Here is an 18,452-nt window from a genome sequence, read left to right as displayed (position 1 = left end):
TCTCCAACTACAGTTTTTACCCTCTAAAGCTCCCTCTAGCACCATACAAGTTTTTTCCCCGATGTCGTAACTGATGTCGTAGCAATCTGTCCTTATGTCCTCTTTCGTCCATATATCGTGAGTTATTTTGCTGCCTAAGTATCAGAATTCCTTAGCTTCATCTACTTCATGACCGTCAATCGTGATGTTAAGTTTCTCGCTCTTTCATGTTGCTTTGATTTATTCTCAATCCATATTCTGTATTCAATGGACTGTTGATTGCATGCAATTCACCCTGTAATTTTTTTTCACTTTCACTGAGGATAGCGAATATTATAACTGATACCCTTTCATCTTGAATTTTAATTCCACTCTTGAACCTTTCTTCTGTTTCTGTCGTTTCTTCTTCGATGCGTAGATTGAACATTAGGGGCGAAACACTACATTCCTGTCTTACACGCTATATAATACGAGAACTTCGTTCTTGGAGTTAAATTCGTATTCTTCTCTCTTCGCTCTTGTACATACTGTGTCACGTGCCTTTCCTTACAGCTTACACCGATTTTTCTAAGAATTTCGAATATCTTGCATCATTTTTGACAGGCCGACAAGTCCTATGAATGTTTATTGATTCTTCCTTAGCCACGTTCCATCATCAACAGCGTAGACCTGCCTCTGCGGTGCCATTATCTTTCCTGAAGCCAAACTGATCTTTATCTAGCAGATCCTCAATTTTCTTTCACATTTTTCTGTTTATTGTTCTTTTCAGTAACTTGGATGCATGATCTGTTAAGTGATTGTGTGATCACCCTCACACTTGTCAGCTATAGCAATTTTGGGAATTGAGTGGATGATGATTATGATAGTCGGATAGTACATCGCTGGACTCATACATTCTACCCACCAACTTGAATAATCGTTTTGTTTCCACTCCCCTAGTGATTTTATAAATTCTGATGAAATGTTATCTGTTCATGCTTGCTTATTTCACTTTAAGTCTTCCAAAGCTGTTTGAGGTTGTGATTCTAGTACAGGGTCCCCCATCTTTCCTACATCGATTTACGTTTCTTCTTCTCTCACATACTCGGACAAGTTCTCCCACTTACAAAGTCCTTCAATGTATTCTTTCTAGATATTTGCTATCTCGTCTCAATTTAACAGTGATATTCTCACTTTATACCATCTTCTGCTGCTGTTGGTATTTCTCTGTGCCCATCTGACCACAAATCCTTGGCTTCATTCCCTTTTAATACACTGACCCCTACTGTACCTTGATGTGGCCTTTGCATTTCCCTTTTCAGATTTTCTAGTTCCTCTACCGTGTTCAGACTTATGATATTCCACGCTCCGACTCAATGACCCTTATCCTTTCTTTGCTTATTCAACTTCTTTCTCATGGTCACTTCTCTCTTGGCAGTCCCCTCCCAGAGATGCGAATGGGCAACTATTCTGGAATCTTTGGTCAATGGAGAGATCATCATGACACTCCTTCGGTTACAGGCTACATGTGCTGCGGATACAGTAGTGTCTTTAGTGCAGTGGGTTCCATTGCCTTCTGCTTTCTCATATCAGATTATTCCCCCTTTGGGGGCAGTTTCCCGCCACAAGAGCAGCAGAGTGCTCTGAACTTCTGTCCACTCCTCCGCTCTTTTTGACAATGCTGTTGGCTGAACGAGGGTGATTTATTATGCCCGAAATCTTCGTCAGTGTTGTGTACACAGTTCCGCGTAGTCAGCGCGTACACAACTTTCCCACTAGAGCGCGCCCCTCTAAGCACAACAGCGCAGGCGCAGCGGTCGTCCGTCTCCGCACTACGAGATGGCGCTGCCATAAAGACGGACCAAATTCTGCTTCCAACGATGCACGTATTAATAAGTAACGCAGCCAATGAGATTGCTGCTGACGGATAACCTTTTCTCCTCACCGGATCACACTCGAGGTATTATAACTAGTGTACAGACCTCCGATTATTCAGTCTGCACTTGTCTGTACCAGTCTATAGTCAAGTTACAGTCTGCACCTAAGAAGATTATCACATTCCTGTACACAGCCATGAAGATAAATGTATAGACTCTTTTGTCAAGTATCAGACATATGTGAGAATAAGATTAACGTACCAATACCAAAGGAACTTCAGACTGTCAGTTGTAAACTGCATCCAGAATCACGTTACGCAATGTCTATGATTTTTGTTACTTTAATAAATGTGTGTGAAAATTAATCAAGTTCTGTTTAACGTTGGTTACCGTCAATCTGCTACTCTAAGCGTCCAAGTGGCATTTCTGTCGTCCGACCTACCGGCAGAAGATAAACACTCCACCATAAGACCACGAGACATATTGCTGACACTCCTCTACTTCGCTAGACCGACAAGTCAAATAATTTGATGGTATGTGTACCGAAGGTCTTACAGTACCCACACCACAGTCAGCCACTGCTAATGATTTTTATTCAAAATGTAACAGGCAAGCTGAAGATGAACAGATAGAGAAAGTGTATGAGGATATTGAAAGGGTAATGCAGTATGTAAAGGGGGACGAAAATCTAATAGTCATGGGCGACTGGATTGCAGTTGTAGAGGAAGGAGTAGAAGAAAAGGTTACAGGAGAATATGGGCTTGAGACAAGGAATGAAAGAGGAGAAAGACTAATTGAGTTCTGTAACAAGTTTCAGCTAGTAATAGCGAGTACCCTGTTCAAGAATCACAAGAGGAGGGGGTATACTTGGAAAAGGCCGGGAGGTACGGGAAGATTTCAATTAGATTACATCATGGTCAGACAGAGATTCCGAAATCACATACTGGATTGTAGGGCGTACCCAGGAGCAGATATAGACTCAGATCACAATATAGTAGTGATGAAGAGTAGGCTGAAATTCAAGACATTAGTCAGGAAAAATCAATACGCAAAGAAGTGAGATACGGAAGTTCTAAGGAATGACGAGATACGTTTGAAGTTATTTAACGCTATAGATACAGCAATAAGGAATAGCGCAGTAGGCCGCACAGTTGAAGAGGAATGGACATCTCTAAGAAGGGTCATCACAGAAGTTGGGAAGGAAAACATAGGTACAAAGAAGGTAGCTGCGAAGAAACCATGGGTAACAGAAGAAATACTTCAGTTGATTGATGAAAGGAGGAAGTACAAACATGTTCCGGGAAAATCAGGAATACAAAAATACAAGTCGCTGAGGAATGAAATAAATAGGAAGTGCAGGGAAGCCAAGACAATGTGGCTGCAGGAAAAATGTGAAGACATCGAAAAAGATATGATTGTCGGAAGGACAGACTCAGCATACAGGAAAGTCAAAACAACCTTCTCTGACATTAAAAGCAACGGTGGTAACATTAAGAGTACAACGGGAATTCCACTGTTAAAAGCAGAGGAGAAAGCAGATAGGTGGAAAGAATACATTGAAAGCCTCTATGAGGGTGAAGATTTGTCTGATGTGATAGCACAAGAAACAGGAGTCGATTTAGAAGAAATAGGGGATCCAGTATTAGAATCGCAATTTAAAAGAGCTTTGGAGGACTTACGGTCAAATAAGGCAGAAGGGATAGATAACATTCCATCAGAATTTCTAAAATCATTAGGGGAAGTGGCAACAAAACGACTATTCACGTTGGTGTGTAGAATATATGAGTCTTGCGACATACCATCTGACTTTCGGAAAAGTATCATCCACGCAATTCCGAAGACGGCAAGAGCTGACAAGTGTGAGAATTATCGCACAATCAGCTTAACAGCTCATGCTTCGAAGATGCTTACGAGAATAATATACAGAAGAATGGAAAAGAAAATTGAGAATGCGCTAGGTGACGATTAGTTTGGCTTTAGGAAAAGTAAAGGCAACAGCTAATAATGGAAGCAAGGCTGAAGAAAAATCAAGACACGTTCATAGGATTTGTCGACCTGGAAAAAGCGTTCGACATTATAAAATGGTGCAAGCTATTAGAGATTCTGAAATAAGTTGGGGTAAGCTATAGGGAAAGACGGGTCATATACAATATGTACAACAACCAAGAGGGAATAATAAGAGTGGACGATCAAGAACGAAGTGCTCCTATTAAGAAGGGTTTAAGAAAAGGGGGAAGCCTTTCGCCCCTACTCTTCAATCTCTACATCGAGGAAGCAATGATCTAAATGAAAATAAAAGAAAGGTTCAGGAGTGGAATTAAAATACAAGGTGAAAGGATTTCAATGATACGATTCGCTGATGACATTGCTATCCTGAGTGAAAATAAAGAAGAATTAAATGATCTGCTGAACGGAATGAACAGTCTAATGAGTACACAGTATGGTTTGAGAGTAAATCGGAGAAAGACGAAGGTAATGAGAAGTAGTAGAAATGAGAACAGCGAGAAACTTAACATCAGGATTGATGGTCACGAAGTCAATGAAGTTAAGGAATTCTGCTACCTAGTCAGTAAAACAACCAATGACGGACGGAGCAAGGAGGACATCAAAAACAGACTCGCTATGGCAAAAAAGGCATTTGTGGCCGAGAGAAGTCTACTAATATCAAATACCGACCTTAATTAGAGGAAGAAATTTCTGAGGATGTACGTCTGGAGTACAGCAGTCTATGGTAGTGAAACATGGACTGTGGGAAAACCGGGACGGAAGAGAATCGAAGCATTTGAGATGTGGTGCTATGGACGAATGTAGAAAATTAGGTGCACTGTTAAGGTAAGGAATGAGGAGGTTCTACGCAGAATCGGAGAGGAAATGAATATGTGGAAAACACTGATAAGGAGAATGGACAGGATGATAGGACATCTGCTAAGACATGAGGGAAGACTTCCATGGCACTAGAGGGAGCTGTAGAGGGCAAAAACTGTAGAGGAAGACAGAGATTGGAATACGTCAAGCAAATAATTGAGGACGTAGGTTGCAAGTGCATCTCTGAGATGAAGAGGTTAGCACAGGGGAGGAATTCGTGGCGGGCCGCATCAAACCAGTCAGTAGACTGATGACCCACCCCCCCCCACCCCCCCAAAAAAAAGGCAACATTATTCGAACCCGAGGCCGAGGTCGATTTTGAAAACTAATCAAAGAGCTACCACTACACCACGGGTGCACGACGATAACCTTACCGAAATGGATAAAAAAATCAAATTATTTTTCCCGGAAGATGACAGCACGAAAATACTCAGGCTTGGTGTCGGAAAACTCCAGTGACCATTGATGACGTGAAGTCGGTGTATGAATCCACTATTGTTATCACTAGTCCATACAGTCGTCTATCTTGATCGCTATTTATGTTTATTTATCGAAAAATGTACACACCTTAAAGCGTTTTGCTACAACCATCACCTGAATCACATCAGAAATGCCGACACACTGTATTCTGTCGATTCACTGGTACGTGTGTGCTTATTTTCTGATGAAATACAGTGTATTGAGATTTTAAATGTGTTTCTGATGACGGTGCTGGCCAAAACACTTTAGGGTGTATAAAGAAACAAAAGCGTAAATAGGGATGAAGACGGACAATTATGTCGGAACACTCCTCCTCAGATTTGGTACATTTGGAGAATTTTTCTGTGGGAATTGAAATGTTTTCCATCCCAGTAAAGCTCGTTAAAGTACATGTGTATCTTTAAACAAAATATTCGTCGTGGTATTAATGTTTTTTGTGGTGTTGAGTCTGATGATTTGTTTGCTTCACCTCTCCACGGTAATCTAGCTCGTGCAGTCCTTATTAACTGAGTAACCTCTGTTTCGTGCATCTATTTCAACCCGCTTGCTATGTCCGAACGTGAGCCTCCTTCTGCATTTTCCCCCCCATCATATCGACATTTAATTGAATCCTCATCATGGGTCCTATTAATAGATATATTTTCTTCCGTTCAGTTGCGCCATAAATTTATTTTTCCCCAATTTGATTTAGAACCTTCTCCATTTAGTCTTCGCCATTCTTCTGTACCACCCTGTTTCCAGATCTCTTGTTCTTTTCTTCACATTAATGCTACAGTTGACAAAAATTTGATACACATCCACATGCAGCTTGGCACACTCTCCGTGTACAGCAATTTGGCTAAACCCCGTCCTGATACCTCGTATTACTGCTATACACCAGTTACACCAGTTTGTATCTCGGAAGGAATGGCTGATTGGGAGCTGGCAGTGGACGCAAATCGATAAAGAGTCTGTGAAGCCAAGGAGGTTGATTCTTTCGCCTACCTGACGGAGGATTATGTTTCGTGGGAAGGCAAGACCGTGTTAGCGGAATTCACGAACAAAACAGTTGTCAAATATGTAGTGTTACATTGTCAGCCCCGCGAAATAAATCATTGCAATCAGATAAAAAAGATACAGTGTTCTTTTTTTCTTTGAATTTAAAGTCACTACTTAAAGTCTTGTTATAGATGATATGTAGGTGCCATCCAATACTCGGTAACTACGGGATACCGATGTTTTCCTCTGTTAACGGCAGAACGGTTGTAACTATATGGTTCTCATGATACTTTCCAGTAGATGTCGATATTTTTTAAAGTATCTTTTCGCGTTTTATGGAACATCTAAGAGTTCTGATTCAACTTTTCCTTCTTAAATGCTGTTACATCATCTATAGCAATCTAATCTCCATACAAAATCATTTGGAGATCGATGTAAGAGGTAAACAACAGCCAGAACGCAACAAAGGTTCTGACGGCCGGAAGCTAAACCGCAATAAACAAGAAAGTTTACAAAGAGAGAACAAAGAAACTCTTCAAGAAATTCAGACGTGCTTTGACGGATGACAGGAGTCAATGATGAATCTTCCCATGCCGAATGTATCGTCGGAAATGGACTTCGTGCTGTCTAATGTGCCTGCCCTCCTTAAAATAAAATTGTAATTTCTTTATGAGTTTACGACAAATCTTTTTTTATATTTCTGATGTCTTTCTAGCGTTGGACTGCTCCTTAGCTATCGATCCCTAAGTGACTATTGCAAGGAGATTAGGTTACTATAGATGACGTCACAGTTTTTCTACCCCCCCCCCCCCCAACTGGACATTTTCCTTTTAGAAAAGAGTAGAATGTGTTAAATGAATGCAATGTCTGCCTCGATCTCTGCGAGTACACCTCCACTGTGCCACTGTGCTGTCGCAGGGCTGCTAAATTATGTTAGTGTTTTCTACAAGAAAATATGCTAAGGTATCTTACTGAACTGCAAAACTATAATGTCTAATAGATACGTAGATAAATATCCAGCCGTCAAATGCCATGCAGAGCACGAGCTGCTTCCACAAACTGCCTCCATTCCTTTCTGTTTTGTTCTCGGTTCCTCCACATGTCTTCAATCCCGAAAGCTGCCATCTGGTGTTTTGTTTCTCCTCTAGTGCCTTCTTCACGTGTCGTTCTTATGGAATACGAGCTGCATATAATGTCCATTGGATTTCTTTTTTTGCTTTTCAGCTTCAGTAGCGTTGTTAGTTGATGCATAAAGAAGTACATTTCCTCGTTCTTCCTTCTCCTCGGTTCTCCTTTATCTAATTCTCATTTCAATTTTTGTTTTACCACAAGTAGTTCGTTACCTGTATTTTCCACAATTTATTCTATATTACTGTTCCATTTTATCCTTCTATTTCATATTACCCTCCATTTGACACTTTTTTCATTTCATTCATTTGTAATGAGAAAGGTTTTCGCATACTACTTTTGCACAAAATACAACAATAAATTTTAGTCTCTGTTGGTTTCAGATCTTTTATCATTTTGCTAGACAATAATCAAAACAAATCGAAATGATATACCACAATACGTGGATCTCCTATACTTCTACAATATCAACATCCAGTGAAAAAAGTTTCCTGTGTTTCCAAATGTAGTACATCAGTAGACATGAGAATTTTTAGTAACTGAAGAAGATTGTTCATTACCCAGGACCTTAGTTGCCTGACGTTATATCGTCCATGAAAGTTGAGTACCCACTTCTGTTACTGAAACCTCCATCACGATATATGTCAGCAAAGTTTGTTCGCTAAATCGAGAGAAGCTGGAGTTCCAATTTACGATAGAGGAACGGAGTCAGTAGCAGACGGCTGTTTCCTAAATGGAGATGCTGCCTAGTTAAGCTGACCAATTACGAGAGCATTGCAGAGGAGACGTTTCGAATTGCTTGCGGAGTACGCTAAGCTGTTCTGCCTACTCAGAAAGGGACCCTAAGGGGAAACGCAGACGCCGCTTCATTAAGGACCACACGGGTAACTAGCCGCGTCTCTTTGTTGGGTCCTAGAAACATCTGAGGGCCGGCTGGTTGCAGCTGACGTCTCCATTGTGTGCAGCGCTAATGAAGACAATTACCTCCAGATGCGTGTCACTTGCGTCTGAGGATGCGAAAATCAATTTAACTGCTTAGGTGTCCCTTGCAACCTGCAGGCATTATAACACGCCTAGTAAGACAACTGACAATTACACACCGCTACCGAGAAAATGGAAACATACGGCACTACTCTTTCGTATCTTGAATCCTCTGTATTGTTATTTAATTTTACCAAAAAGTTTGGTAAACCGGCGTCGGTCCTAAGTGTTCACAACGGACTACTGCGTTGCATTCAGCAAAGCACCGGCCTCTAGTACAGCTACCTGTTATCGCTGACTTGCCATCCTGGATATGTCATCGCTGATTAAGGACCGACTGCTAGACATGTAGTACGGATTATGTGCAGTTTTAACGCACAGACGTACTGTTTCGATGCCAGTGTTAATTTTCACTTTCTATCTATTTATCAATATTACTCTATCAATATTTGGTTCCCAAACGTTGTTTTCAGGACTTAAATGTACTTTGTGGAATTACGGCAATTACACCAAATGAATAGTAAAGAAACTGAATTTATAAAAAGACCGAGAGTGTTTGAAAACAGGCATATTTGGAAACTCCTGGTGTTCTACTACTCTTTGTTTAATGGGCATATACTTCTAGCCGTTCATTTCAAATTGGAAACGACTTGCCTGATGACGCAACGACCGAGTGCCTTAAGCGCTCCATCGCTAGTTATTTTTTCTTTTGAATGTCGAAACTGCAACTTCCTTCGAGAATCGATTCATTTTTTATAAAGTAATTTCCTTGCTTGAATATTGAGTACGTACACTGTTATTCACCACTAAGTGCACCGTTAACAGGCAGTGACAATTTTGTCCCGAATTTAACTTTCGTTTAGGAGGTAAATCCCATAAGGCTGACTTTTATGACCCTGCAAGTAAACAGTACTTAAAAAAGGTCAGTAAAATGAAAAATAAAATACCATCCCCATTTTTACCGCCTTCAAAGAGTATTCCTTTTTATGATACATGTTGTTGTTGTTGTTGTCTTCAGTCCTGAGACTGGATTGATGCAGCTCTCCATGCTACTCTAACCTGTGCAGGCTTCTTCATCTCCCAGTACCTACTGCAGCCTACATCTTTCTGAATCTGCATAGTGTATTCATATATTGGTCACCCTCTACAATATTTACCCTCCACGCTGCCCTCCAACACTAAATTGGTGATTCCTTGATGCCTCATGACATGTCCTACCAACCGATCCCTTCTTCTAGTCAAGTTGTGCCACAAACTCCTCTTCTCCACAATTCTATTCAATACATCCTCATTAGTTATGTGATCTGTCCTCATTAGTTATGTGATCTACCCATCTAATCTTCAGCATTCTTCTGTAGCAGCCAATTTCGAAAGCTTCTATTCTCTTCTTGTCCAAAAGATTTATCGTCCATGTTACACTTCCATACATGGCTACACTCCATACAAATACTTTCAGAAACGAGTTCTTGACACTTAAATCTATTCTCAATGTTAACAAATTCCTCTTCTTCAGAAACGCTTTCCTTGTCATTGCCAGTCTGCATTTTATATCCTCTCTACTTCGACCATCATCAGTTATTTTGCTCCCCAAATAGCAAAACTCCTTTACCACTTAAAGTGTCTGATTTCCTAATACAATTCCCTCAGCATCACCTGACTTTATTCGACTACATTCCATGATCCTAGATTTGCTTTTGTTGATGTTCATCTCTTATCCTCTTTTCAAGACACAGCCCATTCCGTTCAACTGCTCTTCCAAGTCATCGGCGAACGCCAACGTTTTTATTTCTTCTCCATGGACTTTAATACCTACCCCGAATTTTTCTTTGGTTTCCTATACTGACTGCTCAAAAAACAGATTGAATAACATCTGGGACAGGCTACAACACAGTCTCACTCCCTTCCCAACCGCTGCTTCCCTTTCATGCCGCTCGATTCTTATAAATGCCACCTGATTTCTGTACAAATTGTAAACAGCCTTTCGCTCCCTGTATTTTTCCCCTGCCACCTTTAGAATTTGTAAGAGAGTATTCCAGTCAGGTGACTACAGTGTTATAAACACAAAATCAAATATGGCTAATGTAGCAGTAGGTTTAATAATGAATAGGAAAATAGGAATGCTGGTAAGCTACTACCAGCAGCATAGTGAACGCATTATTGTGGCCAACAAAGGTACGAAGCCCAAGACTACTACAAAAGTACAAGTTTATATGCCAACTAGCTCTGCCGATGACTAAGAAATTGAAAAATGTATGATGAAATAAAAGAAATTATTCAGATAGAGAAGGGTGACGAAAATTTAATGGTCATGGGTGATTGGAATTCGTTAGTAGAAAAAGGGAGAGATGGAAACGCAGTAGGTGAATATGGATTGGGGCTAAGAAATGAAAGAGGAAGCCACCTGCTAGAATTTTGCACAGAACACAACTTAATCATAGCTAATACTTGGTTCAAGAACCATAAAAGAAGGCTGTGTACATGGAAGAAGCCTGGAGATACTAAAAGGTATCAGACAGATTATGTAATGGTAAGACAGAGATTTAGGAACCAGGTCTGAAATTGTAAGACATTTTCAGGGGCAGATGTGAACTCTGACCACAATATATTGGTTATGACCTGTAGATTAAAACTGAAGAACCTGCAAAAAGGGGAGAATTTAGGGAGATGGGACCTCGATAAACTGACTAAACCAGAGGTTGTACAGAGTTTCAGGGAGAGGATAAGGGAACAATTGGCAGGAATGGGGGAAAGAAATACAGTAGAAGAGGAATGTGTAGCTTTTAGAGATGAAGTAGTGAAGGCAGCAGAGGATCAAGTAGGCAAAAAGACGTGGGGTAGTAGAAATCCTTGGGTAAGAGAAGATATATTGAATTCAATTGATAAAAGAAGAAAATATAAAAATGCAGTAAATGAAGCAGGCTAAAAGGAACACAGACGTCTCAAAAATGAGATCGACAGGAAGTGCAAAATGGGTAAGCAGGGATGGCTAGAGGACAAATGAATGGATGTAGAGGCTTATCTCACTATGGGTAAGATATGTAAGATATATACTGCCTACAGGAAAATTAAAGAGACCTTTGGAGAAAAGAGTGCCACTTGTATGAATATCAGGAGCTCAAATGGAAACCCAGTTCTAAGCAAAGAGGGGAAAGCAGAAAGGTGGAAGGAGTATATAGAGGGTCTATACATATTGAGCAAGCAGTGAAGGAAACAGAAGAAAAATTCGGAGTAGCTATTAAAAGCTATGGACAAGAAATCAAAACTTTGAGGTTCGGCGATGACATTGTAATTCTGTCAGAGGCAGCAAAGGACTTGGAAGAACAGTAGAACGGGATGGATAGTGTCTTGAAAGGAGGATATAAGATGAACATCAACACAAGCAAAACGAGGATAATGGAATGTAGTCGAATTAAGTCGGGTGATGCTGAGGTAAATAGATTAGGAAATGAGACAGTTAAAGTAGTAAAGGAGTTTTGCAATTTGGGGAGCAAAATAACTGATGATGGTCGAAGTAGAGAGGATATAAAATGTAGACTGGCAATGACAAGGAAAGCGTTTCTGAAGAAGAGAAATTTGTTAACATCGAGTATAGATTTAAGTGTCAGGAAGTCGTTTATGAATTAGACAAAACTGTCAGATTTACATCAACATGAACTATTTATACATAGAAACATTTTTAAATACAAAATTTTATCAGAAAATAATATAACGTAATAAACAATTTACGTAGTATTTTACATACATTACTCTCATACAATTCAAAGAACTTCAGACTCCAGTATAGCACCCTGTATTTTACAACTACAGAAATTATAGTACCATTTAGCGAAAATTTTGAAGCAAAAAAATCATAAGACTTTGACAACCATAAACAAATAATGTTTTACATTCCAGTGCACGTATCCACAATATCAAGAACCACTTAGAAAATTTGTGATTGAGCTTGCCCCATGGAGTTACAACGGCATCATGACACCCTTTCCAACCGAATCATTGCATGCTTCCAGCCCAGAGTGGGTTCCGCATCACATTGGTAAGTGGACTCATACAGCCAACTGGTCAGGTGGTATCTGACGTTTTCCTCAAGAGCCGGCCAATTAATTAATGTAACCTCGATACTTCAGCGCTTTGTGAGGTATACAGTTGCAAGTGCAGCCCTAGAACACCATGTATTTAACTATAACCACCTGGTATTACCTTTTTTAATTTACGTCGCATTCTCTACGTGGAGTAGACTATTGTAGTAATGACCCACTGCAGAATGAGGAGCTTTTTAGTTAAACACCATACGAGATGTAATTAGGGTAAGAGAGGTCCCAAGTGATAATACACGGTAGGCGACTTCCTGTACTGCCTTTTGCCTTACAGCAAGGGGGAATAAGCAGATAACTTTGCTAATAAATGGATTGGACCTACTTTGAATTCTGGCACACTGCACCCTACAAGCCTTGTGTATGTGAAAGCTGTTGGCTTATGCGCGTACAGAGTAAACCTCAACATGAGCGGTCTACGTATGTCGTCATCGATCGCAAACGATGATGTTATTCAAATGGCATCGTTAAAGAATCTGCAGCGCGAGATAGCAACTGCAGGTCGATATTTACATCCATCATATTCATGATAAGCTCGAATTAAAACTCAAGTGGTACGAGAAGCCTCTATAGCCTCACGTGCCAAATTATTAACTGTTTTGGACGTTTTTGTGTTTATTTTTATTGCTGGATAGGACTTAACTAGCTGTTACTACATTACCATCCATACTCAGTACACACCTAAACCAAAGAATAATCTTTGCCTTCTGTGAGTTGTTGCTGAATTATCGTTGATTATGGTGTGGGCTCGCTGAGGGTAACATTTCATTCAGCACAGTATGTTGGCAGCATTGTTTCGGAGACTCTGTTTCGAAATAACCAGGAAGAAATTGATCTCATCTCGCAATATCTTCAAATTAATTATTCGTGCTGCGGTTATAGTATACCTGAGAAATATATTATATGTTCTACATCTACATTTACATTCTACATTTACATCGACATTTATACTCCGCAAGCCACCGAACTGTATGTGGCGGAGGGCACTTTACGTACCACTGTCATTACCTCCGTTTTCTGTTTCAGTCGCGTATGGTTCGCGGGAAGAGCGACTGTCTGAAAGCCTCCGTGCGCGCTCTAATCTCTCTAATTTTACATTCGTCATCTCCTCGGGAGGTATAAGTAGAGGGAAGAAATATATTCGATACCTCATCCAGAAACGCACCCTCTCGAAAACTGGCGAGCAAGCTACACCGCGATGCAGAGCGCCTCTCTTGCACAGTCCGCCACATGAGTTTGCTAAACCTCTCCGTAACGCTATCACGGTTACCAAATAACCCTGTGACGAAACGCGCCGCTCTTCTTTGGATCTTCTCTATATCCTCCGTCAACCAGATCTGGTACGGATCCCACACTGATGAGCAATACTCAAGTATAGGTCGAACGAGTGTTTTGTAAGCCACCTCCTTTGTTAATGGACTACATTTTCTAAGGACTCTCTCGATGAATCTCAACCTGGTACCCGCCTTACCAACAATTAATGTTATATGATCATTCCACTTCAAATCGTTCCACACGCATACTTCCAGATATTTTACAGAAGTAACTGCTACCAGTTTTTGTTCCGCTATCATATAATCATACAATAAACGATCCTTCTTTCTATGTATTCGCAATACATTACAATTGTCTATGTTAAGGGTCAGTTGCCACTCCCTGCACCAAGTGCCTGTCCGCTGCAGATCTTCCTGTATTTAGTTACAAGTTTCTAATGCTGCAACTTTTCTGTATATTACAGCATCATCCGCGAAAAGCCGCATGGAACTTCCGACACTATCTTCTAAGTCATTTATATATATTTGTGAAATGCAATGGTCCGATAACACTCCCCTGTGGCACGACAGAGGTTACTTTAACGTCTGTAGACGTCTCTCCATTGATAACAAGATGCTGTGTTCTGTTTGCTAAAAACTCTTCAATCTAGCCACACAGCTGGTCTGATATTGCGTAGGCTCTTACTTTATCAGGCGACAGTGCGGAACTGTATCGAACGCCCTCCGGAAGTCAAGGAAAATAGCATCTACGTGGGAGCCTGTATCTAATATTTTCTGGGTCTCATGAACAAAAAAGAGAAGTGGGTCTCACACGATCGCTGTTTCCGGAATCCATGCTCATTCCTACAGAGTAGATTCCGGGTTTCCAAAAACGACATGATACTCGAGCAAAAAACATGTGGATGACATCGGAAGTTCAGTGAGGCTTTTTGCATATGATGCTGTGGTGTATCGAGAGGTTGCAACAATGGAAAATTGTACTGAAATGCAGGAGGATCTGCAGTGAATTGACGCATGGTGCACGGAATGGCAATTGAATCTCAATGTAGACAAGTGTAATGTGATGCGACTACATAGAAAGATAGGTCCCTATCATTAAGCTACAAAATAGCAGGTCAGCAACTGGAAGCAGTTAATTCCATAAATTATCTGGGAGTACGCCTTAGGAGTGATTTAAAATGGAATGATCATATAAAGTTGATCGTCGGTAAAGCAGATGCCACACTGAGATTCATTGGAAGAATCCTAAGGAAATGCAATCCAACAACAAAGGAAGTAGGTTACAGTAAGCTTGTTCGCCCACAGCTTGAACACTGCTCAGCAGTGTGGGTTCCGCACCAGATAGGGTTGATAGAAGAGATAGAGAAGATCCAAAGTAGAGCAGCGCGCTTCGTTACAGGATCATTTAGCAATCGCGAAAGCGTTACGGAGATGATAGATAAACTCCAGTGGAAGACTCTGCAGGAGAGACGCTCAGTAGCTCGGTACGGGCTTTTGTTAATGTTTCGAGAACATACCTTCACCGAGGAGTCAAGCAGTATATTGCTCCCTCCTACGTATATCTCGCGAAGAGACCATGAGGATAAAATCAGAGAAATTAGAGCCCACACAGAAGCATACCGACAATCCCTCTTTCCACGTACAATACGAGACTGGAATAGAAGGGAGAACCGATAGAGGCACTCAGGGTACCCTTCGCCACACACCGCCAGGTGGCTTGCGGAGTATGGATGTAGATGTAGATGTAGATGTTCTAAAATTCTACAGCAGATCCACATCAAAGATATAGGTCTATAGTTTTGCGCATCTGCTCGACGACACTTCTTGAAGACTGGAACTACCTGTGCTTTTTTCCATTCATTTGGAACCTTCCGTTCCTCTAGATACTTGCGGTACACGGCTGTTAGTAGGTAGGGCAAGTTCTTTGGCGTACTCTGTGTACCATCGAATTGGTATCCCGTCAGGTCCAGTTGTGGAATATGCCACGTTCCTAACCCAAGTGCAGCTCGAATAGGATTTGGGGACGTAGAACAATTCCAGTGATAAACAGTACGTGAAGTGATACGTAATTAATTGTTGTCAGTTAATTTCTTAACTGTCCGTATTGTGTATATATGATTCCCGCGAACGAAGAAACTGATTCGGAGAAATATAATGTAAAAGTATCTCTATTACGTGCATGGCTGTGGTTCAAAGTAAAAGGCAGATTGAAAGAATGACTCAGGGTCGGCTTTGGTTATTCTGAATTGCCTCCAGTTTCAAATTTCCGATTAACTGCAATAAGAAGTTCTCACGTTGTTAATTTTCGGAAAAACTGCAAATATTTTTTTCTTTCATTAAGGAACGAGGCACTATGCGTCTACTCTTGGATCAATTTATTGTACAAGAAGGGTGCACGTAGCATAGAATAATTTCGTTAGTACTGCTGTTCTCTTCGCTCCGGATTCTAGTAATCAATTTAGATTCCAGTTACTGTATTTGAAAGCTTCTGCAAATTGTATTCATAAAAACGATTTTATGTCAGGGGGAGAGTTCTCTTCGTTGGCATGCTTTTGCGTACATTTAGAAAGCCTACGCGACTGAATGAAAGCAATTAGTCCCTCGATGAAAACTGTTACCACAGCATACTCGCTGTTAATGAGGACCGAAGCCGCTGCCAGCAAGGACTTTCTTGTCCTCGCCGATTCTTCTCGAGGCTACAGACGTGACGATCTCTCACGATTTCCTCATCAGCCGGAAGCTCATAACTAAAGTGGAAAAACTTCGACGTCTACGAAACAACAGTCGACGGTTTCCGAAAGAGCTCGTACTCAGAAAAAAGAGGCACATAAATAAGCTACTCGCAAAACAGAGACGTTTTAGAACTTGAAGTAGTCCAGCGTTGTTAAATGGCATTTCAGCATCTCCCAAAAGCTGCTTCCGAAATTGACATTAGTGCAACTGTTTTGTTTTGTCATCATCTGACAGATTTTAAGGCTCAGAGTGCTCGTTCACACCACGTATCCATAATTACGACATATACCCCTTTGTACCAGAGTCAGCCAGATGGTGATGAATTGGCCGAAACAAATTTCAGCAAAACAATGTATTTAGGCAGATTTTTAGTCGTATGTATAAGAATATCTTCCAACAATGCTATGTAACACTGTTTAAAGAAGATTGTTCTTCGGCCTCATAAAGATACCATTACATTTCAATCTTTCTGTATCTTAATACATTGCATTTACTCAACCAGCTGAAGTACTTGAGAGGCTCCAAATGCGAAACTGAAATAATGAAGAATAAATCGATGGATTCTGGTCTAGGCTCTGTTCCTTGGTTTCGGAGTGCATGGCTGGTTTTCGCGATTTCGCTACGCTACTCTCTAGGGCCACTCAAAGGCATTTGTCGGAATTAACATTGATCATTAGTCAAAAAGTTGAATAATCAAATATGCAGGCACGGTTTTGTATTGAAAATAATTAATATTGAGAACTCACAATATTTTTGAGTTAGTGAAAACTGAGTTTATTGTTGTCTTCCTTGCACTGAATCAAAGTAACGACTTTGGGAAAGCTTTAAAATACATGAACCCTATAAAACCTAAACAGTATGACACATTTGGTAACTTGTAAATTCCATTAAAAATAACGAAAGTCATTTCGAAATTCGTCCACGTATCTTTAAAAATTAAAGTTCCACACTGCCTAATGACTGAAAACTACAAGTTCAAATGGCTCACAAAGTAATGGCGAAAATACTTTAGAGTTGTATCCTGTTACCTAGCGTGAATAATTCTGAGTTCACACGCAAGCTAACTCGCTGAAATATTCGCATGTATTCACTTCCGATATACCTGTATGCAAAAAACACTAGTGTCCAAATTCATACTTATAAAATTTTCCGGTCACGCGTAAACGTTCACAGCTCTGGTTCTGGCAAACGAATGAGCTACCAGTATTCATCCACATGATGAAGAGCAAGACGGTCGCTGGCTATTGAAACAACCACACTGGCCTTAGTGAAATACACATTCTTCTGTTTTCCAATGTATACTCATTAGCTATTAATTTTATGATATACGTATGTGTGATACTTCAAGTGACATGAAAATTTTCTCAGTTATTCACTGACACGTTTCGTTTTCTGTTATATCTATTAGTTTGTCCCATATTTAGTGCTTTGTACTCGTAAACACTATTGTAAGCTGTTTTGTTGCTGGTAAATAAAAACAAATGAAACTAATTGTAATTTGATATCGTATCGCTCGCTACTTTCATTCTTCTATGAATAATTTTACAGAAAATTCACTGTTTAAGTTTCGAGTGCATGTTGTGGAACGTAGCTTAAGACAGATAACGTTTGTAAGAAATCTGCTATTTTCCTACACATCCCCCTGAGCTGTATCTGCAGATCCTCAGCTTATGAAAATGGCACAAGGCGCTGTTGAGATATTAATTTCTAAGTTCATTTTAATTACAATACCTTGACAATGAATAACTTCCCTGACTGCGAGCGCGTTTTCACATATGTACTCACCTTAGTCTTTGTAACGACATTATTAGTTTTTCCGTAACGGTCTTGGCTAGGTGTTTACAAAACCTAGGGTTATTCAGCGTTCGATATATCCCCTCAGTTCCGCCTTGGCTAGTACGCCTTCCATGCGTCTCACCAATGGCTAGCGAGCCGCTGGCTTTGTCATGAACCACGACACGGGTTTACCTGCCGCTCTGCTACAGCCGTACGATTATTCATACTTACTGTCCACCAGCTGCTGCCATCTACTGGCGACGCTGTGACACCTGTAAAGGCCGACTGTGACAAGCCGAGCACCTGGAACA

Source organism: Schistocerca gregaria, chromosome 6, assembly GCF_023897955.1.
Source record: "Schistocerca gregaria isolate iqSchGreg1 chromosome 6, iqSchGreg1.2, whole genome shotgun sequence".
NCBI lineage: Eukaryota > Metazoa > Arthropoda > Insecta > Orthoptera > Acrididae > Schistocerca > Schistocerca gregaria.
The sequence above is the reverse complement of the archived record's forward strand: the minus strand, read 5'-3'. Positions refer to the sequence as shown.